Source organism: Pleurodeles waltl, chromosome 4_2, assembly GCF_031143425.1.
Source record: "Pleurodeles waltl isolate 20211129_DDA chromosome 4_2, aPleWal1.hap1.20221129, whole genome shotgun sequence".
Taxonomy (NCBI): Eukaryota; Metazoa; Chordata; class Amphibia; order Caudata; family Salamandridae; genus Pleurodeles; species Pleurodeles waltl.
In genome coordinates, this window is record NC_090443.1 from 739,543,743 (window position 1) to 739,568,923 (window position 25,181).

At 43.3% G+C, this 25,181-nt stretch overlaps 1 protein-coding gene across 4 annotated transcripts in view; it reads left to right on the top strand.

Moving 5' to 3' along the window:
- The first annotated feature begins 3,899 nt into the window (after positions 1 to 3,899).
- Positions 3,900 to 25,181, top strand: part of MTF2 (metal response element binding transcription factor 2) — a 411,648-nt gene continuing 390,366 nt past the window's right edge. For 3 of the 4 annotated variants that reach the window (XM_069232366.1, XM_069232367.1, XM_069232369.1), the window contains exons 1-2: positions 4,660 to 4,807; positions 7,144 to 7,226. The gene's annotated coding sequence lies outside the window, so the exon portion shown is untranslated. Of the gene's footprint in view, positions 4,101 to 4,659; positions 4,808 to 7,143; positions 7,227 to 25,181 lie in introns of those variants that run through there. The other variant, XM_069232368.1, reaches the window with a different exon arrangement.

Below are 25,181 nucleotides of genomic sequence, written 5' to 3' on the forward strand. Positions count from 1 at the left end.
ATTTAATTCCTTCATTTTGGCCAAGCCTAAACAATTGGTTTGTTCTACAGTTTCAATTAAAGAAATAACGTGAACAGAGATCAGGCATGCTCTAAATAAAACTTCCTTTCCCCTTATTTGCCAATTTTTAGTTCCCCATACACTTTTCAAGTTTATCGACTTTAACCAACATTCATATCCTTCAATAGCTAACGGGGAAACAAAGGAATCAGAATACATTAATTTTGTATCGTTCAATAAAACATGTTGACTTTCCATTCCATATTTGAAATAATATGATTTGACATTTTTAAGATTGTGCCCAGAACAATATGCAAACTTTTCAGTATATGTTTTAGAACTCCCCACTGGTGGAGTTGGACAGTGTTCCCGCTATGTGCAATTAAAAATAGACTTTTGGGTACTTGCTCTGTGAATGAAATGATGTCCGTAGTAATTATAACAGAATATGTCTCCATAATTTTCTTTGGATTGATAAACATCATCATTTTAAAATACAGTATAATATTGCAAATCAGACATCATAGAATCAACTGTTTTCACATCCCAATCATCAGAAACTACTCTTGATGTAATTACATCGTTGATGGAAAGTTTGAATACATATGGAATTTGAATGACTTCCGTTGAGCCATTTATATTGAATAATACTTTATCCCAAACAATCCCATCAGGAATTGGTATAGCAGAAATGTTCATTAGGGACAGGTCTCAATGGATTTTGTGCGAAGAAAAATGTGGTTTTAGGACCTCATCCACCAGTTCAACAGTAGAACGTTCAGGAAGATAATGACCATGTATCAGTAAGAAGAAGACAATGGCAAACCTAATCCAAAAGGACATGGGCAAGTGCATTTAATAAGAGCCATAGATAATTCCATGGAAAGATGAAATAGGTAATTTTGAGCCAAATAATCAGCTTATGTGCACTTGACAGTTCTGTTGTAGTACAGGCAGATGAGTCAGTGAAAGGGTCATTGATGTCGGCAAAATGTCCAGAAGCAGTTTGTGCAAAAACTGGAGCCATGTTTGAAAGAGGAGAGCTTGCAGAAGTCTCCCCGGTGGTTCATAGTAGACTATGCCATCTGTTTGTTTAGAATTTGAATAGAATCAATCAATATTATTGGTGTTATTTGTAGTAGTAGAAGTTAGTGGAACCAATGAAAGCTCATTTTCCACCTTTCCCAAGCTCGGAGAGGTATCACTGTTGCTGTTTAAAACCTGTAGAGGAACATCTGGTCTGTAGTGAGAGAGATTTTGGTACTACCCAGGAGTCCCCTAGGTCTGCTGTGTAGGATCGGCCATCTGGTGTAGCTTGACATCGTTGATAGATATGAAGCGATTTTCTTTAGAATCAGGCAGCGGTGGTAGTATAATAGTTCTGGTACTGTGTAGTCCAATGACTGGAACCGGTGAACGATAGGAAGGACCATACTCCTTTTTCACAGCAATCTTTCCTCATACTAGAGCCCCAACTTTTGGAATCCAGACGGAATCCCTTATTCCCATGGAGGTGTCAATGGCAGATGCGTTGTGGTCACGGAACTGTTGTAAGTCCTGTAAGACAGTGACATGTTCATTTATGTCAAAAGGTGTATCTGCCGCCTTCGCGCCAGGACCATCAAGATCTGGAACATACATTTGTGTTCCGAACAGACATTTGTATGAAGTACGACCCCCCAGGGGCCTTCTGGGCAGATTATTAAGTGCTCTCTGAACTCAATACAGGTGTGTAAGCTATCTACGACCCGTGCCTAATACTCTTGCTGTTAAGGATTGCTTTAAATCTTGGTTTCGTCGCTCCACAACACTATTTCCCTTGGGATGAAATGGAGACAAGTAATGCAGTTGGACCCCTAATGAAGCCACGGTGTCCCTGAAAGCCCCTGAGGCAAAAGCAGTGCCCTGGTCCAAGTGGAAAGCTGCAACAGCATATGTGCTGATAAAAGACTCGCAAATCTTTAATAACAGTTCGAGCATCAGCCGAGCATTGTGGCCAAACCCATAGAGATCTGGAGTATTAGTCAACAGCGACTAAAATTTATTTGCATGCACTGTCAGGTGTTAGAGGACCACAATGGTCCAAGTACACACATTGTAATGGTTTGCTGGAAATTAGGAGAGGTGTCTGCGGTGGGAGTTTGACGGTGGAGCCTTTTATTTGTTGGCAGATGTCACAACAAAGGACATACTGCTTGGTCTGTTTGTAGAGACCTGGCCACCAGTAACGTACTTGTAACAATGATATTGTAGCCGCTTCACCAGCATGTGCAGTAGCAACCCCCTCATGCGCTGCATTGATCAATTCAGGTCTTTGGTCTTTATTGGGAATCACACGATTACCCACCCCTGGTACAACTGCTAGGGCTATATTGAGGCATGATATGCGGTAGGAATATTTTGCAGGATATGCTTTTGGTAAAGGCATGCCATCAGCTTTCACAGCTGCCAGTGTTTCATCATCCAATTTTCTTCTAAAATGAGTTACTGCAGCAAAAGAAGCCGTAGCTACTGCTAATTTGGCTGCTTCATCAGTGAAGGTATTGCCTGCAACATGTATTCCAATGTGCTAATGTCGCAGTGTGTGTTCAAAAATGCTGGCTTGTTTAGGTAAACCTTGACAGGAATGTGTTGGAAGGTGGCCATCGTTCCGAGACACGCCTTTCAAGGTCAAACTGTTCTCTTGCCTGTGATAAACACTAGCTTGTTACGGCCTTATCGTACTAACTGCTCACCTCCTACATGTCGTGTACCAGCCCTGGCTCTTCGGTGAGAAGAAAAACACGTAGAAGTAGAAAAACACATTGCATAACATGTTTGCACAGAAAAATACTTTAACGTGGAAGCAAAGCTAAGCTGAACGCAAAATGGAGTCTAGACTGAATACAAAATGGAGTCTGTAACCAGTGACCACTAAAGTGACAATAGGCAGTTAAGCCAGGTGCAAAGCACTGTGACACGACATCAGTGGTCAATACTCAAATAACATTACAGTCTCCCACTGAAGTAAAGAAAAAGGTTAGAGAGTCCAGGGGAAATATAAAATGTACAAGGACAAAACGAGTGGGGCAAAAGATTAAATTCTGAAAAAAGGTGATGTGGTTTGTGTTAAATTACCAGTTAAAGTCAGGAAAGGAGAAAGCTAATATTCTGGTCTATTAGAGGTCTCGGAAATTTTCACCAGTTCAGAAAAGCTGAGTGATGGGCATGAGTGGCATATGAGTTGTTTTGTGAAATTTAAGGATGGAAAGGAAGAGTTTATAAATGCCTTAGATGAGAAAGATTACAGCTGGTTGGAATCACAACCAGGTGTTGCTGGTTAAAAGTGTCAGAAAGAAGTGAAGAGATATCTTATGAGAATTCACAAAAAATTGCTGGGGGGGGGCTGCTTGATTTTGTAACTAATTCTGGAAAGATTCAGTGATATCTGGAAACATCTTCAAGCAGTATATATATCGAGAAATAAAACGTCCAGAGTATTTGCAAGACTATGTGATGTGATTTTGGGACACTATAACCAGAGAGTTTTTTCTTTTATATTCTACTTTTAAAAATTGTCGTTTTATAAATGGAAAAAATGTATTATTTTTATATGGAATATGGCCCATGTCATGTATTGTGTAGAATGCTACGACCAGCAGTTAGAGGTTGCCTGACAGCAGTAGCAGACGTGTTGGCCCTTACTTAAGAAAATGTTTACAAATAATGAATTAACTCCCTAAGAAGAGTGTGGAATCTACTTCACGAAATCTTACCTTTTTTCTTAGTCAAGCATTGGCAAGAACGGCCTTGGGTTCATCCAATCTCCTGAGCCAACCTCTTAATCACCACCCCTTCTCCCAATCACCAACCTCTTAACGATGATTGAGCCCTTCAACCCAGTCAGCAGCCAGTTGCACCAAGAAGTTCAGGCTCATTAGAACATGATGGATTTGTATTTATTTTTGAGGCTGGCGGTTATTGGGTGAAACTGGCAACTTGCGTTAGCGCTCTACGACTGGAACTCGTGCGCTGTGAACTAGACGACTGGGAACCATTAGAATAGAAAGAGGACTAATATCTGACTGTCTAATACGGGGCTGGCGAAGAATCGAGACGGTGTAAGATTTATAAAAATAAACGTGTGTTTTGGGAGCTAACAATGCTGGGCGCAATTGATACCACTGTGGGAGTAAATATAAAAAATTGTATCTAATTAATCGCGGCTACATAATGAATGCGTCTCCAAGAATTGGCTTGTTAAAAGGTTGTTCAAAGGGTCAGTCAAGGGCCAGTTCAGCCTTCCATCTTTTCCAAGTAGCTAAAGTAAATACTATTATATTTAGGTATTAGTAACATGTGACAAAATTTGAATTTGCGACTTGGCGATCTCATCACCCGCATTTCCGTGAGTTAACTCTGTGAGCTACCTTACCTTTTCCTGGCATTCTTCCGCAAGAGCATTTTCATGTTGTTTTTGTTCTGTAAACGTTGTAAAAACGTGACTCTGTGTCTACGCGAATCGCGTTATATAAATGGTGATAACATAACATTTGCCCGCCTGTTTAGCAAAAAATAAATTATTAGGTTTTGTGTGTCACTTATGTAGCCTACTCTTGTCGTTATGTGGGAATGAACTTGTTTCGGTTAGGTTTTGCTAGAACTTCCGCTTATTTTGTGTTTTTTTCAATGTACATTGTGCTTGTTTTAAACTTCCGTCCTGGGGACACTGGTCTGGGAGAGCGGGACGGTAGATGTATTATGTTGGAGGCCTTAACCAAGTCCACGTTACTGATTGTGTTCAGTTCTCACGGGGAAATCTAATGAGGTAAGAGAAAGTATTTGAGTTAAACAAAAGGGGAATACTGGCTGGCTGAACCTAGAATGAATAAACGGGTGGATAAGGATAGTGTCCCCAGCTATCCGGGCGGGAGAGGGGGAACTAGATTATATAAAGCGGAACAAGGGAGATCAAGGCTGAAGGTGATAGGGAAGATAGAGATACACGGGTACGATTATTCAAGAGGACGGTCTTGTCTAGGGTGCAGAGTATATGAGCAGTGCTATTCAAGGGCTAGTGGGCCAGATGTATGGGAATATGTGTATTAGACCGGTAGGGTTACATTGGAGCTATATAAATGGAATGAAGGATCCTGTCTTCTGAGGTCTGCATGCTCTGAGGCTGAGCGGTGACGGACGTATGTGGCCAGCTGAATGGCAAGGAAGAGATACAAAGTCACAATGGGGACAGTATTTTCACAGAATGAACATTGTAGTGCAGGGGAATCATAAAGAGAGCTTTATATTTAGTAAACACAGATGGGGGAAGAAAGTCACAAACACTCCTTTGGACAAGTTAACAAATGAGTGCTAAGTGGTGCCACTTTATTGACAGCAAGTAGTGTCTGTCGTTCCTAGGTTTCCCTACAGACATAGCCTTTTTGTAGAGTGACGCTCCTCTCCAAAGTGTATTACCAACAGTGCAGGAAAAGTGAAGTATGAGATCCTGCACTTGATTGTCATTCAGCCTCTCTGGAGCTGTATTCGGAGAAACAAAAGTTAAGGCTCTGTCTAGAAACTGCAGCACCTTGACTAATAGAAACGGCAGTCTCTCCCTTCACACTTGGCACCTTCCAACAGTGCAGTGCTGTGGGAAGCAAGCAACCAACCAGCAGCCCCTTCCTAGCAAGGCCTCATTGAATTTCTAAGAGGAGTCCTCTCCCTGTCTTCCCTCATTTTAGAGCCTGGTCCTAACCGTCAGGCCACAGAAATGCAAGCTATACACTTCCACTCGTTGTGGGCTGTCCTTGCTGTGGGGGCTGTGCGATGCTAAAGCAGGGACTTCCATAATTGACCAAACCGTTCTTTTCTAATTAATATTGCGACCCAGATGTTGAAGTTAAACATAATATAACATTAATTCCAGCATTTTCAGAATCTTATTTTAATATGCATTTTTTTACCCTGTTTTTAATGTATTGATATGATCATGAGGTTTCTGTGCCCTTTGAGAGCAGCCTAAAACTCTCAATATTCCTATATATGTGACCAGACATTACTTCACACTTTCAAACCCTGATGACATCCGCTGTCCTGGCTGAATTGGTAGCCTTGCAGTAGCCTAACAGCAAACAGACTGGTCACCTAATTTTAGTGCCTATCAGAATGACCCTGATGACATCCGCTGTCCTGGCTGAAGTGGTGGCCTTGCAGTAGCCTAACAGCAAACAGACTGTTCAACTAATTTTAGTGCCTATCAGAATGACCTAATATAGCACTATCTTGCATGCAAATACAGCTGTTTCTATTTCCAGGTTTGCATGCAATCTCAAAAAGACTCCACAGTGTTCCCGAAGATCGTGCATTAAAAACTGACCTTGACTTAAAACTTCCAATTGTTAACTCTTCTTTTTTCTTTCAAATCTCTCTCCTTCCTTTCCATCCACTACCCACCTGCTTCCCTTGAAAACAGCCTACTCTACATAACATGAATGTTTGCCTTATCTATATTATTGTATTTCGCCAAATTGCCCTCACCTCATTCCAAAGACCACAACATCTCCTTTAAAAATAATAGCCATTTAAAGTAACAATACCTAATCTACTGTAACTCTTCTGTTAATTTTGCCTTCCATTGAATGAATGCAAACCCCCCACTAAAGATCACATCTAACGTCTATTAATGTAATCTACCACATAGAAACTGGAGTTAATGCATGTATAGTTTCCTTAAAAACACAAGACTAATCACAACACTAACCATGGGCTCTGGAGCAGTGAGCTGCCCACTATAAGGTGCTTCTACGCCTCATCCGGGATGGTAACCAATATATAAATTCAATTACAATAGAAGGAGGCAACAAGATTGGGTTACTTGGATCATGCACGGATAGTATTAAGGTAGGGAGAAGGGAAGCATGAGTGCTCATAGATCAAAATGGGAAGGCTTACGGAGCAATAAGTTGGACATGTGTAATGAAAGAGGAGACCGTATTTGAGAAGATGAGTGTACATGCAGATTGCCACAAGAGAAGACTACTATGTAAAGTGGTGTCATTGTGATGAGTGTCAGGATTGGCTCTGTGATGACAGAAATATTTAGTATGTGCACAACTTCTAATTACAACTGCTGTATAATTGTAAATTATAAATGTATTTATATAGCGCTTACAACCCTTGACGAGGCATTGGAGTGCTTTTTCTGCGAGAAACACTTTACTGCGGAACACAAGATAATCTGTTAGTAGGTGAGTATGATTTTGTTTTTCTTGTGCATTAGGTAAAATAATTTATACATACAGATCACAGACTGTTTTTTTTATTTAAACAAGTAAGTAGGCTACTGCTTTGGTACTGAAATAATTTTCTTACTTCCAGTTTGTTGGACCTGACATCTTTGGTGTGGTTTCGCCATCTTTGTTTGCCTTCAGTCCTCCTGTTTTTTGCAGACAATCATATCCTAACATTCCAGATGGGGTTTAAACCTTTGCAAGCCACATGTGATGAAAAGCACCACTTACCTCCTACAATAAAGATGTAATGGAAAAATCCATTCCATGTACCGGACACCTGCACTCAGCCCGCACCCCTCCCCCGCCCTTTAGCCCAAGCTCCTTAAGCAACATAGGCTAGGAAATAGCAGAAAGGGAGGGGCACTATGCCCCTGCCTGTGTTCTGCACTGTGCCGAGAGACCAGTCATTCTGGTGTGCGTGCAACAAATCAATTACACAAGAAGATAATAAATGCACAGGTCCTTTACCAGACCCTTTCACCCCACCACCAACATGCCAAAACGTCTCTCATATATTACAGTTCAGTGCTGTCCCACCATCTCAACACTGTCTGCCTGTAGATTATTCTGCTCGCAATGTGCACTACATATCACTTGAAATATGAAAATAGATATTTATAAAACAACCCCCAGGGCTCTGAAGCTGAAGCAGAGACCCGTTGCAAGGTCAGAAATAACCTGCTGTGCCCAGGCTGCAGGAGTTTGGCACCCACAGCAGTGATAGCGGAGGGGGAACGTTCAATCGGGGGGAGCATTTACCTGCCCGTCCAGCAGCATCAACGACTCATTCAGCATGTGCTTAAGGTTATGCATCTTTTGGTTATAGTTATTACTAGTATTTTTATTGTTATGCATTTTTGTAAAGGGCTACGAACTGTGGCCTCCGAGTTTCTTAGGAGTGAAGGTAAATATGCAGATGAGCAGGTTGCAAGCTAGTATTTTACGGTGAAGGCCCAGTGGGCCACCAGGCAAGTTAATGGTAGGCAAAGGATGCTTGTTATTGAACATAGCCTCAAAAGATGTAAAAAAACATAAATAAAAGGTTTCTAAAAGTTTGGTATAGAAGTCATGCTTGTCTTAGGTGTGTAATTGGCCATGCTTTTGAAATTACTGAAGAGGACTGGATAGTTGCAGTGCTAGGGAGAATAAAAAGGTGTTGAAGGAGTTTCTGAGTTTGAAGAAGTCTGTTACATGGTTCGGATATAATAATAGGGACTTTTATAAGGAAGAGTCCTGAACTGGGAACATATGACCACCAAATCTTTTGTGGGTGGGAGGAAGAGGTTTCTCTTGGCAGACTTGAGACCTCTAGTTGGTAGGTAAAGGATGAAAACGTTTATTAGTTAAGTGCTCTGGCATAGATATCTTGTGTATTATGCAGTGAGTTTTTAAGGTAGCTCTTTTTTAAATGGAATAATTGGAATGATTTTAGAGCAGGTTCAATGTGATTGTGCTGTTTCGAAGAAAACCAGTGGTATGCATTGTTTTGATCTCTATGGATTTGAGAGGGAAACAGTGGTAAAACTGTGTATAGGCTGCTGCAGAAAAACACATCATGGTTAGCACACAGAGCAGCGGAATGCTGTTTTGGAGCCTGTTTAAGTGAAGTTAAATAATAGTCACTGTTAGAGTACTCGCAGATTTCCAGGATTCGGGAAGATACTCTGGAATGCCCGACACGTGCGGGAGCATTCTAATTAATGGATTCATATTGGATCGTCTTCGACTATGACCCCTAAGATGTTCTTTTCCTGAACTAGAGCGGGGCATTAAGAAATATAAAATCGACTTTGATAAGGAAATGTTCCTGATGGCCTGAGGAGTCCAGATTTATAAAGGCCGAAACGCGTCAACTACATCTGTGGAGCAATGTATATTTGAATTGTTGAAAAAACTGGATGATAAAAAATTGGTCTGTATCGGATGTTTACACCAGCGATAGAAGTTTGCCTGATGGACGATACATTATTTACAATACCTCAATGTAATACTTCTCGCCAATGAATGGCTAAGCAGCTCATAGGCTAAAACACAACAGTGCATAAAGGAACTACTTGGTTTATGTTTTTTCAATATTGTTTTGTTTTGTATGTGGAGAGTATTTTATCATTTGTCAATAGTTCTCTCGTTTTATGTTTGTATAATACACTTGGTGACATTGTTTTCTGTTAGTTTGCACACAGTCCTTTCTTGAAGGTGGTCAGTATTTTCCTAATCTTGATTTCAGACACTGGTGTCAACTTTCAGAATGTGTAGGGAGACATAAGAGTGCAAAGGTCAGACTCCATATAGCAATGATGAGGCTGGTCCTTAGGATATCAGTTGTGTTGATAAGAATGGCAGGAGATTGTCACAAATGGCTAATGAGTAGGCTGACATACCCGATAACCAACTAGGGAATGCCATCGCCTTAAAGATGTGAAACAGTTATTTAGTTGAGTTCAGTGGATCTTCAGTATGAGATGTAAAGTAATTTGTGGCTCTAGCACAAGCTGATTTGTAGTCACTGAGGTATGCCCAGTAGGCAGTGAGACTGGAAGGTAATTTAGGTTTTTACCAATGTCTTTGCAGAGTTCTGTCTACATATGTTAGTCGGTGGAGGTTATCTATGTGCCATTTGTTAGTCTTCAGAATGCATAGAATTTCTTTTGGAGCCAGAATATATAGGATATTTTTAAGTTGAGCTTTTGAGACCTGTTGTATGTACTTTGTGGGCTTACAGCCCACCCACTGGTTTACACTGGTTTGTTTCAGTGTTGTTTAAAATCCTTGCTTGCTGATGGTCAATCCTACCCTTTGTCCCTCCTTTTTAGGTTGAGCGCGCTGGTTTTTCAACGTGTTGGTATGCATCTGGCCTTTCTAACCACGCCCATCACTGTCACTTGTTCTTGTGCTTGCCCTTCAAAAATCCTTTATTTTTCTTGGTAAATGCTTTACGTTTGTCCCTCCTTGGGGCGGTTTAGTTACGGCCTTGGCCATCGACCCTGTTACATGGCTAATTGCACTTTTGCTGATACATTTGACTGTGAGCAAACTTTTTACTTTTGTGTGCCCCTTCATGCTGATGTCGTGGTGCTTTGAATCGGCTCGCTGATGTGAAACTGTATTACTTTTCATTTTCAGTTTACGTGGCAAGAAAAGTCCGGTCAAGTGTTTACAACGCTGATGGCTCTAAATCTAGCAAATGCGAGACCCATTGCATTGCAAATGCTTGTTGTATTTTGTTTCCTCTCACCGAGCCCCACCAAGTACTGTATCCTTGCTCTTTGGCTGTGTATTGTTTTGTGGGACTACTTTTTCCTTTAATTCCTGCTGGTGTTACTGTTTGGCTGTCTTTCCCGTGCCCTCCCCTCACTACCACCTCTCGCCCTGCTTGTTTCTGTTGCTATGCAGCAAATGTGAACAGGGCTGTAAATCTTGTTACAAATCAAATGTTGCTGCTCCAAAGATTAATATTTACCTTTTCTAGGTTGTGCTAAATAATAGATATGTCAGTGTATTTTTGTGTAACTTGTGTGGTCGAGGTTATGTTGTTGTCTCCTCCACGCTTGTGTGAAAGCACTGCAGGAGTGCCTGTCACATTGTAGCACTAACACTAGAAGGCAAAGCTTCAAGCTGAGTGTAAGCTCCTCTTGTGGGTCTGGGGACAGTGCGTGCTGTACCGCCTATAACACCATGGGGGGAGGTGGGAGGAGGCTGGCTGCTGCTTTGTATCCCTTCTCTGTAGGAGTTAGAGCACTGTGCAGCAGTGTGAGCCCCCGGTGTTATAGGACAAAGGTGACCACCATCATGCAGCTCGCTGTTTTTCCCCTACCTTTCCCCAGTGCACGCAGACCTGTGCTTTGTGTGCATGGAGAGGGGGACTCTACTTCTAGACGGGGCACCGCCCCATCTGATTTCTCAGCCCTGCTCACCTCCTCAGTGTCTGGTGGGATCTCCAGCAGAAGTTGGTGTGTCTGACACCCCCCGCTCACCACCAACAGCTGGGTTGGAGCTGCCAGAGTTGTATCCTTATTCCCTCTGCTGCCGGAGCTAGTCCCCTAGTGGTGCTATTAAAGCGAGATGCTTCGTCATGTTAACTAGGCAGGGCACAGTAATCCTTTCTGTTTGATTTCAGCAAGCTGCCCCTTTAAGATGGAGCTTAGTTTGTTTATGTCATTTGGGCAGGGAGGCCTGGCGTGCCATGATCTTCCTTTGTTTTCTCTCGGCGGCCAGTTAGAGGTCACCTTGTAATTACAGGCCTTTGCTGCTGCATGACCTGCCTTCACCTCCTCGTTGGGGCCGCATCCTAACTCCTGGAAAAGATGCACTTGGTCTCGGTGTTAATATTCCATTAATTCTGACATCTTTAATGGCCTGTGCCATTTCACTGGGAGGATGTTTGTGTACTTTTCTACAATTAAGCCTGCAGCAGCCTGGCTCCTTCAAAATGCTTGGTCACTTCTCTTCTGAAATCTTTTCATCCCGACTTCAGAAATCCATTATTTGTAGTTGTACGCCTCCTTGTTTGCAATTTGTAGTCTCTTCACAGTCAGTCTTTGGGTTAATTTGGAAAAAGGAGAACATCCGGAATGCATTCCAGAAACTGTTTTGCACCCTTGACCTGTACATTCTGTTTTTCTTGAATTGATCCAAGTGTGTGCAGTTGTGTTTACATGTTTTTTGCTCCCAGAGCCAAACTGACCCTAAAGGAATTGTAAATAAATAGCATAAGAGCAGACCAGAGTAACTTCACTCTTTCCTCAGAAGATCTGTAAAAGATTGTGTGATGGTTTGCTTTAATGCAAGTTGCAAATTTTACTGCTTCAAAACATTAAGATATCCCAATGTTGTTTCTGAGGTGCTGCTCGTTTTTTTCCCATTAGTTTTCATAGTTGAGGTGTTACACTCTTATGCATTTTTAACATTGGGCATCAAATCCTGGCCGAATCCCTTATTTCACAGCTCCTCCCTCTTTTTAGGTTGTAGCCTGTCAGACAGCTGTCTTATTTGTTGAAGACCTCTATGGGACATTCAGAAAATTGACCTAGGAAAGCATTTCACCATTGCATACAATTAACTTTGCGGTTTGTAACTCACATTTTCTGGCTTTCTATTTGCTGCCTCTATTTGGTTTAGGCTGATCAGCTTCAAATCACCCCTCCTGTTGCCAAAACCTTGTTTACTATATTCTTCCACAGACTCACTTTCCGTAAACAGACTGTTAAATCTTGTTCTTTACCTTGTCACATTTGCTGTGCATTCAAGGACAGAGGTCAAATGTCAGGCTTCCTCTTTCTGGGAGGTTGGTGTTTATTTTGTTTCTCTGAATTCAAAGTGAGAGAACATATGTGCCAATCCTCCAGAGTACCCATGTAACACAAGAAGGGATGTTCTTTATTTCTTACACACAACAAACACAAGTATTTGCAGTGTAATAGGTCTCGCATTTGCTTGAGTTAGAGCTATTGGCGTTGTAAATTTTGTAACTGGACTTTTCTTGCCACATAAATTGGTCAACCCTGCCTCATAATTTGGTATTTTCCTGCCACATAATTCCAGTGGCCCTGCATATAACTAAACCACTTCCATTTAGCTCCTTCCTCTATCTGCAGCAAAAAATTAAAATGTTGCCATGTAGCATCCTAATTTAAATCTGCCATGCTTATTCCAACAGAATACTACTTTCGCCACCCCACCATCAAAGTTGATGGCTGGCTAACACAATTCTGAAGAAAAAAAAAAAAGACTCATCAGCCACGGAGGAGTATCAAGAGACATAAACTAGGAGGGTCACCCAAACATATCAAGAGTGTTCAAACAGTCATAGTGTAATGACATGTTATGTTGGCCTGAATCATGGTCATAATTGCAATAAGTCGAGATTAACAAAACATATACAATTATCAAATAAACCCAATAAAAACCTTTTTTATGAAATACATTTTTGCCTTTGGGCTGTAATTAAAAACTAAGCACTGAGATCTAGAGGGGTTAAAAGTGGTTGTACATATATTAAAAATGCCCAAGATGGCTTTAGAATAAAGATGCCTCCGTATTTGCATTGAACTGCACCAGCTGCACGTTGCAAAGGAAAGCTTTAAGCAGGTAGCCCCTGCATATCCCTTAGTTAGCTACAAAGGGGAGCATTCAACGTCCCATAAGAGCTTGCTTATCTTACCATTGATCTTTGTGAAAAAGTCTGGAGGCACCTGGGATGGGGTATTTCGGAGTACAAATAGCAGGCGGGTTATGGTGGTCATTTTAAAGAGGGCGGCTCGGCCCATCAAAAAAAGCAGGAGCCTCCTCCAATGTATGACATCAGCGCAGAGCCGATCTAGTTGCATATAGAAATTCTTTCTGAGAAACTCTGTTGGGTTTCTTATCACATAAATTCCCAAATAGGGAAATCCCTCACTAGACACTGGAGCCACACACCTTGACGGGAGGGTAATTCCCAGTTTATTTGATAGCCAGAAAGATGGAAGATATGCAACAGTCTATCTATAGAGCAACAAGGTTTTGTGACATATAGGAAGACATGGGCATATAGGTATATCTGGGCCTTCCACCAACCTCCTTCAGGTATACTCCACACTAGGGGGTCTTGACGCACCCAGGTGGCCATTGGCTCCAGTGCATGGGCGAATAACCACGATGATAGTGGGCAACCCTGTCTAATGCCCCTGTGGAGCGCAAAGGAACAAGGACGTCACCCCATTGACTCTAACTCTTGCCTGTGGGCAATTATATGGTAGTTGGACCCAAACACAAAACTGTGGGCCAAAGCTCAATCTAGAGAGAACTAACTGCATGTAAATACCACATTAAGTGCTGTCAAAGGCCAACCTGGTCTTCCAGTGTGAGTACTGCTGCTTCCTCTACGCCTGGGGCCCCTTTCCCCTAATTCCCCTCGGTATTAGTGTCCTAGAGATTTAAAGTCTGGCCATGCCAGGTGCCGGACTGTGCCACAAACCGGCCCGATGGGTCAGTCCATGTAGGGACAGGAGTAAAAGGTGTAGTCTTTCTTAGTAAAATTCCCACCATTCTGGAGGTAGAGGTGAAGCTGGCATGCGCTGACATAGTTGATTGCCTTTCAGGTGGGTTTCCTGCATGAAAACTAAATCTGGTGCATGCCTGCGGAGACATTGCAGGACCTGAGTGCATTTGATTTTATTTCCTAGGCCATTGATGTTCCCCGTCATGATCTTTAGTGGCAAAGGCTTATTGTTCGCCATATTGAGTCCAGTCCTGTCTTAGCCTGAGAGTGTAGAGCCCAGTGGTCCGTCCTCCCTTTTGCCTTTCCCCTCCAAGGCCTCTCTCCCCACCCTCGTAATTATCCTGAGCGACCTTTAAAGAAGCTTCAAAGGTTCCTAAATAACTAAACCTGTGTCCCCCAACTGGTACCCCCTCCCTGTTGCCCTGCTTAGTATGCTTGCAACTGCCCCCCTCCCCTCCCCAACTTGCAGAGTGCCTGTCGCCCAAACTGTAACATTAAGTGTGGTATGGGTTGGCTGGCTCTGCTCAGATGTGCCAAATGATGCAAGGATTCACCTATCCCTTTTGTTAAAGAAAACTTGACTAACATACAGCATCCTGCTTGTTACCTTCATCCTGCATATCACCCACTCCCTCCTATTTAGGCGATGAAATCCGTCTTGCTGTTGCATTGCATCCTGTCCAAGATGAGTCTTGTCTGATTTTCCACTCCCCACCCCAGCACACCATAAATTCTGTGTCAGATGCATACTAGGCGGTCCCAATCCACCGACCAAATGATTGTCTAGCTTCCATACTCGAACTTGCCAACTTCTTTCTCCTCCACACGTTCCAGGGCTCGTTCGAGGGGGTCATCCATCGGTTGGTTCCCAGGGCGTCTTTTCGTCTCTCCCTCTTGAGCCTGTTGCCCTACGGTGCTCCATCCTTCGATCCAGTCCCACGCTTCCACTTGTGTGGCAAAGGACCAGGATTTGCTCTCAGATTACTGACCTGAATATACATCATAGCCAGTTTGATTTTCATGAATGGACCTTGCAAACATCAAAGCTTGAAATGCCTGATCTGGTGCACTCATAATTGTTAATATCTTTTAGGAGGAAACCCCAGGACCCTTTTTATATACGCCTCATCTCTATTTCGTCATACAGGCCACAATATTTATGTGTGGCATCTTCACCCTGAATGCCCCAAGACTTACCTGCACTGTTTGTATAGACTCTTGTTCAGACTCTTCAACTGTAGTCATGTTGACACCTCCGTGTCCGAGCCTTCACCTGACTCATTTGCATAACATTTTCTAACCCCCTCTGCTCTTATCCTGTGTAGCCTTGTTCCTGCCTTGCCCGTTTGGGTTGAACTGATACATCCAGACAGTGTGTTGCATATTTTTCATTCTCCTTTTGCAGTGCCCTTTACAGCCATTCCTTTGCGTTGGTCCACCCAGACCCGGTTATGCACTTGCTCCCAGTCTGTACAACCGCATTTGCAAGAACCTGTTCTGCACTGCCTCGTCCAGGTGGCTTGGTAATATCTCATTTATGTCCTCTGCATTGTTCTTGCACAACCCTTATCGTGCCCTATTCCCTTCCAGACTCTTGTGCACTGCTCATCTGGACCCCATTAAACAAAAACGTAAAACTCCTACACTTTTATGCCCCTTCAGTTGCCCTCTCCAAAGTATCTTACACACCTCTCTGAAACAGTAAAATATATAAGTACATGATTGCATTGTCTACATACAGGCCAACCAAAATAGGAGACCCTCCCCTCACCCACAGCACTGTCTTTCAGTGCATCCTGTTTGAAAATCCTATTCCGACCCACTCTGCAAATGTCAGCACAGGCTGTTCTGCAGAGGCCCCCCCCCGCCAACCAGGTCTCACACTGCGCCTCTTCATGTCCTTCAGGACTTAAAGTAACCCCATTTCCCCCGCGACCCCCTCCCTGAAGTCCCTTACTACCCACGTAAAATTTGGAGTCGGCAAGCGTTTTCAGACACTTCAGGACCTTTCTTGTAAAGATCTTTTCCTCCAGATAACAGTAGATTCAAATACTCCTTTAAGACACCTCTACAGCCCCATCTTAATGCAGACTCTCCCATCCAGACTCTCTTGGAATACTGTTCCCTTATGCAGGCCTACCCAGCTCGATGTTCTAAAGCTCCCCCCCAAGCCTGTCTAATTACAGACTCCCTAGCCCAAGCCCCGTGAGTCGCTGTTTTATCATTGCACCTACCAGATTGTGCCAGGGTGGCCCTTGTGAACCGGATGTGCAGCCCTCCCAGATCCACCTCTGCCCAGTTGCTCATCTCTCTGCAGCTGCTGTATTCACATTTCCTTATCATGATAACAACCATCCACCTTCAGGGTCTTCTCGAGGTCCCTCTACAAATCACCGACCGGAACATCTTCAGCGTTGACCCATCCAGATCCAACTAGGCTGACCCATTGAAAATTACTTTTCAAATACATATTGAAACTCTTCTAAACAGCCTGTCTCGACACCCGCCCCAATTCCACTTCCCCACCCTGCTCCCACCAGGGATCCCGTTTCCTCCTGAAAACCGCCCCCAGGGCCCCTGTCCAAGCTCCACTGCCCTGTCCTCGAGCATAACTTCAAACAGCACCCCACCATCCTCCCCCTTCCATTCCATTATTAATTTCCTATCCAAAGTGCACTAGACTGACCTACGCAGAACGATTCTGTAAAACCCCGTTGCCGCAATGTTCTGGTACAGATGGATCCTCTTCAGAGGGAAGTCTGTGCTAAGCCCTTTGCACATCACCCAAACCCCCATACTTCATACCCATATGCCAAGAAATGCCTAAAAATATAATAGCCTGCACCACATTGCCTAAATTTTGTTGCATTGTTATTCATGATATAGAACTGAAAGAGCCTTTGGGGTTGTGCGGGATAACTCTTGTATTTCTATGCTGGGGAAAAATAACAATAAGGCAGCGCACTGCGACATGCATCACCTCAGACACAAGTTTACACTTTCCGCTGTATGATTGACAAGCCAATAATGCAGGACCAACAGGGGGGTGGACGTGGTGCGGGTCACGTGATACAGACGCAGTCCCTCTTCAGGGAAGCAGCGAGCAGCTATTGTTTGTTTCGGTGGCTTCAGTTTGTGAGTGTGCTGTGCCTCTCCCATCACCCAGCGAAATAATAAGCTATCCAGTCTAACTAGTGCCAACATCAGGACCATATTGAAGTGAAAATAATACAATTTACGTTTAATGTAACGTTTTCGGTTGTACCGTACTTTACTCTTGGCCCCTCTTGGATTAATGCAATGACACGCTTTTCCCCCCAGGGCTTTTAGTTTTGATATTAAAAACGTTTGTAATATCATCCGCATCTTTAGTTTTGCGTATAATCAACGGACCATAACAATGTCTCATTAATCAGGATGTAAATACTCTGCCTAAAGCAATGGACCGTTGATAATGTGTATATGGTCAGCAGTTTGAGTGTTTTCTTTTTACGGCACTGCACCATCCAGCAAATTGCCCCTCTGCGCTTCTAAATCGAAATAAAGCACATCATTGTTTAATAAAAAAAAAGATGTATTCAATTCAGCTAAAGCCCTCGAACATAATGCTAGACCATTGGAGTGAAAAGGCGTATTTAGTTTAATGCCCAGCGGGAAGACAGTATTGCAAGATGCGTTGTTTTTCGGCCTCAAACTGTTATAAAATGCATTTTCCCTGAAGTTCTAACATTTTTGTTGTGTCGGACAGCATTTAATATTATTGCTGCCCGTTTCATACGTTTCTCACTTATAACTATGTCTCCCGGTCTGCGCATTGTTGACTGCATTGGTTGGCACCTTAAACCTTTACACCGGCTCACATTGCCTGCGTAGAACTTTCTATGGAGCTTTCGAGGGCTTCTCCTGCACGACTTCGTACTATATAATTAGGACTTACTGAACGATTGCACTTCTTTCAAACAGTTTTACAGCCCCTTCACGTCCTTTGCCTTTTGTATTGAAGTGATGCAAATGAGGCAAATGCTTCATGCTCCCTGAAAATTGTTCCAGGGCCCATGCCGTGGGTTGTTGGAGGAGTCTCGAAGGCAGCTCAACAGCTTGTTTGTAGTGGTTTGATATGAGCAGCGGGCTGCACCTCTTTGATAAGACCTGAAACGCATCTGGCGTTCTTGTGCTTCTGTGCAGACAGGATGTGTGTGGCCTGACAGTTGCGTACAGACAGGTCTTTTGGGCTTGAACCAAGATTGATTTGCATATCGCCACACATCCTTGAATTTCATTTAAGCAGGTAAAATGACGAAAGGGAATGCTACAAAGAGGCATATCACAGTTAATGTGTTTATCCATCACCTGGCCTATGTCGAGTAAACCGGTTGAGGTTGTGTGAGATACTGATGGAAATTGTTGTCATTATATGTTTCTTAGCATATAAAGCACTACGTCTTGCCACCCCTACCTAAACCGTGCTCTAAATTACATTGTCCTTACAAGTTTTCCAAAGAGTTCCAGCTTTTTTTCTTACCACAAGACCTCCTCGGGGGCTCATTGTAAGGGTGCTGCGTTTCCTTCAGGATTTGTGGTTTTTGTTGCTGTATTACGTCTGACGTGCCTAATGATTCAAAGGGGAAACAGTGGATCAAGCCATGAGCTCTGCTTTACACTGTATCGTGCAAGCTGAGCACGTGCGATTGCCATTGAGTTCTTTGAACGGACCGATTAAAGGTAATAAACCATTTAGAGAATTGCTGTAAGGAAGTTGAGTGGCTGGGCAGTAGAGAATTAAATACTGAATATGGGTTAGCAGCATAGGACAGCCAGGCCCTTTAGTCTACTCCTTTTTTTGCCTCTGTGATATGTCTGCCACTCCTTCACACAGAGCACACTGCGTGGAGCGAGGAAGCGTGATGCGGACGAGCAGGGGACTTGAATGCGGCAGCTTAGTTTTTCGGTCTCACCTGTAGGTAGCGTGCATGTGCTGCTGTTCACCGACAATCTGTTGTGTGCAATACATAAGCACATACGTTAAAAAAAATAAAAAAAAACTCAAAGTGAATTTTAGCCTGCTCATTGCCTATCACTCGCTGGCATCCCTTTGATGCGCTTACAAAGCGTCACTTCTTTTCTCTGTGGATCATGGACCTAGTGCAGATTGATTTTAACCTAATTAGTGTCCTTCCGATGTGATTGAGGTATCATTTCTTCTTTCTTTGCCATTATTGTATATCCCAAACTCGACCTTACTCAAAGGCATTGGAGCTCTTTATGCGAGCCTGTAAGGAAATGCCTCCTTGGCATGGTTACCCCCTGACTTTTTGCCTTTGCTGATGCTAAGTTTTGATTTGAAAGTTTGTTGAGGCCTGCTAACCAGGCCCCAGCACCAGTGTTCTTTCCCTAACCTGTACTTTTGTTTCCACAATTGGCACACCCTGGCATCCAGGTAAGTCCCTTGTAACTGGTACCCCTGGTACCAAGGGCCCTGATGCCAGGGAAGATTTCTAAGGGCTGCAGCATATCTTATGCCACCCTGGGGACCCCTCACTCAGCACAGACACACTGCTTGCCAGCTTGTGTGTGCTAGTGGGGATAAAAAGACTAAGTCGACATGGCACTCCCCTCAGGGTGCCATGCCAACCTCACACTGCCTATGCAGTATAGATAAGGCACCCCTCTAGCAGGCCTTAGAGCCCTAAGGCAGGGTGCACTATACTATAGGTGAGGGCACCAGTGCATGAGCACTGTGCCCCTACTGTGTCTAAGCAAAACCTTAGACATTGTAAGTGCAGGGTAGCCATAAGAGTATATGGTCTGGGAGTCTGTCATGCACGAACTCCACAGCACCATAATGCCTACACTGAAAACTGTGACGTTTGGTATCAAACTTCTCAGCACAATAAATGCACACTGATGCCAGTGTACATTTTATTGTGACATACACCCCAGAGGGCACCTCAAAGGTGCCCCCTGAAACCTTAACCGACTATCCGTGTAGGCTGACTGGTTTAAGCAGCCTGCCACACTAGAGACATGTTGCTGGCCACATGGAGAGAGTGCCCTTGTCACTCCGTGGCTAGTAACAAAGCCTGTACTGGGTGGAGGTGCTTCACACTTCCCCCTGCAGGAACTGTAACACATGGCGGTGAGCCTCAAAGGCTCACCCCCTTTGTTACAGCACCACAGGGCACTCCAGCTAGTGGAGTTGCCCGCCCCCTCCGGCCACGGCCTCACTTTTGGCGGCAAGGCCGGAGGAGATAATGAGAACAACAAGGAGGAGTCACTGGCCAGTCAGGACAGCCCCTAAGGAGTCCTGAGCTGAGGTGACTCGGACTTTTAGAAATCCTCCATCTTGCAGATGGAGGATTCCCCAAATAGTGATAGGAATGTGACCCCCTCCCCTTGGAAGGAGGCACAAAGAGGGTGTACCCACCCTCAGGGCTAGTAGCCATTGGCTACTAACCCCCCCAGACCTAAACACGCCCTTAAATTTAGTATTTAAGGGCTCCCCAGAACCTAGGAACTCAGATTCCTGCAACCTAAGAAGAAGAGGACTGCTAAGCTGAAAAACCCTGCAGAAGAAGACTGAGACACCAACTGCTTTGGCCCCAGCTCTACCGGCCTGTCTCCCCCCCCTTCTAAAGACACTGCTCCAGCGACGCTTTCCCCAGGACCGGCGACCTCTGAATCCTCAGAGGACTGCCCTGCTCTAGAAGGACCAAGAAATTCCCGAGGACAGCGGCCCTGTTCACCCAAGACTGCAACTTTATTTCCAAAGGAGCAACTTTAAAACAACTACATCTCCCGCCGGAAGCGTGAGACTTGCTACACTGCACCCGACGCCCCCGGCTTGACTTGTGGAGAAACAACACTTCAGGGAGGACTCCCTGGCGACTGCGAGACCGTGAGTAGCTAGAGTTGCCCCCCCTGAACCTCCACAGCGGCGCCTGCAGAGGGAATCCAGAGGCTCCCCCTGACCGCGACTGCCTGACTCCCAGGTCCCGACGCCTGGTAAAGACTCTGCACCTGCAGCCCCCAGGACCTGAGAGATCGGAACTCCAGTACAGGAGTGACCCCCAGGAGGCCCTCTCCCTTGCCCAGGTGGTGGCTACCCCGAGGAGCCCCCCCCCCCCCTTGCCTGCCTGCATCGCTGAAGAGACCCCTTGGTCTCCCATTGATTCACATTGGAAACCCGACGTGTGTTTGCACACTGCACCCGGCTGCTGAGGGTGTACTTTCTGTGCTAACTTGTGTCCCCCCGGTGCTCTACAAAACCCCCCTGGTCTGCCCTCCGAAGACGCGGGCACTTACCTGCTGGCAGACTGGAACCGGGGCACCCCCTTCTCCATTGAAGCCTATGCGTTTTGGGCACCACTTTGACCTCTGCACCTGACCGGCCCTGAGCTGCTGGTGTGGTAACTTTGGGGTTGCTCTGAACCCCCAACGGTGGGCTACCTTGGACCCAAACTTGAACCCCGTAGGTGGTTTACTTACCTGCAAAAACTAACAAACACTTACCTCCCCCAGGAACTGTTGAAAATTGCACTGTCTAGTTTTAAAATAGCTATATGTGATTTATTTGAAAACTCTGTATGCTATTTTGATTATTCAAAGTTCCTAAAGTACCTACCTGCAATACCTTTCATTCAAAGTATTACATGTAAAATTTGAACCTGTGGTTCTTAAAATAAACTAAGAAAATATATTTTTCTATACAAAAACCTATTGGCTGGAATTGTCTCTGAGTGTGTGTTCCTCATTTATTGCCTGTGTGTGTACAACAAATGCTTAACACTACTCCTTTGATAAGCCTACTGCTCGACCACACTACCACAAAATAGAGCATTAGTATTATCTCTTTTTGCCACTATCTTACCTCTAAGGGGAACCCTTGGACTCTGTGCATACTATTCCTTCCTTTGAAATAGTGCATACAGAGCCAACTTCCTACAGAGCCCCAGTTACATTACCATTACACTTGCATTCATTTTTTATTTTGCGGGGAGGTTAAGTGACTTGCTGAGAATCACAGGATGTTTAGTCGACACTGAGAGTCAAGCATGATTACCCTGTTCTGAAGTTGGCAGTTCTGGCTGTAGTGCCACATCCTTCTTTATCCCCCTCACCCCCCAAAAATAAAAAGCTCTATAAAGCAGCCAAAGTTGACCTCGTCTTTTTTAGCCATGCTGTACAGCAGCTGCGCTGCTCTACACAAGGGTTTGTAATTCCTGTTGCCCCACATATTGTTTGGAGCCAGGGACAACAGGTTTTCTTGTTAATTTTGTTCGTTGGACATGTAGGCCCAACCCCAGTTGCCAGTTTACAAGGAAGGGGACTGTTTGTATTTGAGGTAATGTTCATGTCCGTATATTAATGCTGTTCAAACGTGTATGGTTCTTTAATGCAAAGCCTTTATTATTAGGGTGAGCAATCCAAATAAACGTAAGGTCACACTGCACTACTGACTCTTGTTCTAGCAAAAAAATCAGTGTACACACGTTTGAAAAGTTTAACAATAAGAGGCTACGTATAATGCTCCCAAAATGCTCTCTGAATAAATACAGATGTTTGCAGAAGCTGGTAAGCCAGATTGATGATTCTTTGCTTTCAAAATAAAATGTTCAGGGAAAAAATGCTAGAAGGAGGAAAAAAAAAAGTTTTGCTAAATTACAGTGAAGTTTTAAGCACTATTTCTTTGAAGCATCATTTAGTAAGCTGTGTTAATGCATCCTAGTATTTCCAAAAAATATTCATAATTAAAATTCAGGGTAACCATCTTGAGCAAGATTATGGGAAACATGAAAATAAACAAGCAGTGGCCAAGACAACCGATCCAACATTGTTGGTCAGTCTTTTTTGTCATTGCGTGTCTTGTTTTGATATGGTTTTTGTAACACTTAATTGTTGTGGGAGTTGCAAGACCCTCACCATTGTTAAAAGCATTAACAAGAAGCAAAAAAAAATGGTCTTATAAAGAACACATTGTCACAGTAGTTCCAGGCACTGAACAAAACTGTGTATTTGCCAATATGCTCCTTGTGGAAGAGCAGAACGCTGCCACTCACAGTAAAGCCAACCAATAGATGGATAGAAAGAGAAGCAGAATTTTAATACAAGCAAAATGTCTTGGTTAACGCCAAATCTAATGGGGGGGCACACATTTTTAAAGTTTCAAAAGTGCTCCCATGGTATATGTCTTTGCATTAGTGGCTTTCATGAATTCGCAAGAATTTACAGAAGTAGACCAGGAAATTGTACTCCTAGAAAATATTTGTGAACTGCAAATATTTCAAAATGAGCAAATATGGATGTGTAGGTTTGCTCATGTGAAACTCTATTGAGTGTTTACAAGTTAACTTCCCCTCCAACCATGTTTTACCCAACCCTGGATAACTTCTACTTCTGCCCTTGTCAGGAATACGTTTCCAACCTTTCTCTGTATGGGAAAAGATTAGAGAAGAGCTCGTGAAAATCCTTAAAACATGCATTTTAGTAGGTATGTACAGACTCAAAGGCATTCCAGCCTTTGAACTAATGCTTACTGCTTCATCCAGCCCTTTATGTAGATTTGCAGAAAGGTGTCAAAATAAGGAAATTGCTGTAGTAGGGCTTACAATTGCTAGTATTTAAGCCCTACTATAGTATTGACCCTGTCATAATCAGAGAGGCTACTATCAGAGCTCTTACATAATGAGATTGCTGTCATAATTTGTCACCACACTACATGGCACCAAAGGGATAAGTCTTTTTTTTTTTAAAAATTTTTTTTTACAGGTCAAGTAGATCTATGAAGCAACCTTTCCCATGGACAAGTAGATATTGTATTCAATCCCACACCCTGCCTACAGCATAGCTTAAGAAACAACACATTGACAAATTCAATAGATTTCAGAATAGCGAGACCTATTGGCTTTGCAAAATGTTAATTATTGAAGTTGTGTATGAAAACCTTGTGTGGTAGATATAGCGTTAACAAAGAAAGTGGTGTTTAATCCAGAAATATTCATTCATAGGTCTGGAAAGAATTCTTTATGCAAGGGAGATGCTCTAATAATTCAGACAGAAAATGGACTTTGTTGATTTCAAGGTTTGATATGTATTTTAAAACTTTTTGGACTTTGGAATTAGGGTACAGATGCAGTTGTTGTGCATAGGTTGTGGTGCTCCTGTATTGCCATCTCAGTGGGTGACTTAGGCATTCCATTTTACAACGGTTTATGGGTTGTGGTCTCAGTCCTGTCATTGCATTGGTTTGTTTGAAGTGGATAAAATCACTCTAGCCTCAAATTGTTTGCTTTGTGACCCATCTTCCGTCTCTGTTCTGTTTTATCGGTTTAGACTGCTAGAGTTTAGACTGTTTCACAGTTCAGCAGTACATCTATCTCGAATGTTGGCTGCCACTAAATTCTAGTAACCAAACAAATACTTTCTAAATTTAGGATGTAGCTACTCAACACACTCAAATATGAGCCCATATTAAAGGAAAAGTCAGTTTTCTAGTTGTCACAAGCAACTTTAAGTCATCATTGTAAACCTTTCCTCAATAGAAATGCACAGTGGGAATACTTTATTCTTTTATTTTTCTGTAGCAACCAAAACTTGTACAAGTGAGCGCCATTTGATTTTTTTTTTTGTTTTTTGTTTTTGGGGGGTGGGAGGGGAATAGTTCAGTGGTGAGAGTAAATTGGAACCTATTTTTACATATTTTCTGAGTTGTAGGACGCTTTTGAAGCAAGACTGTTATTGAATTGCCAAGATTAGAATGGACATAGAAACAAAGTTGCATTGTTGGTAACTGGTTATGATTCTGCAATGCTAATCAGTCAGCAAGATTGGGGAATAATTTTCAGGGTCCATTCCAGGTGATCAACCCATAGGTACATCTATTAAGAGGCATGAGGATTTGTCTGAAGGGTCACCTTAGTGATATTTCAGCGGGA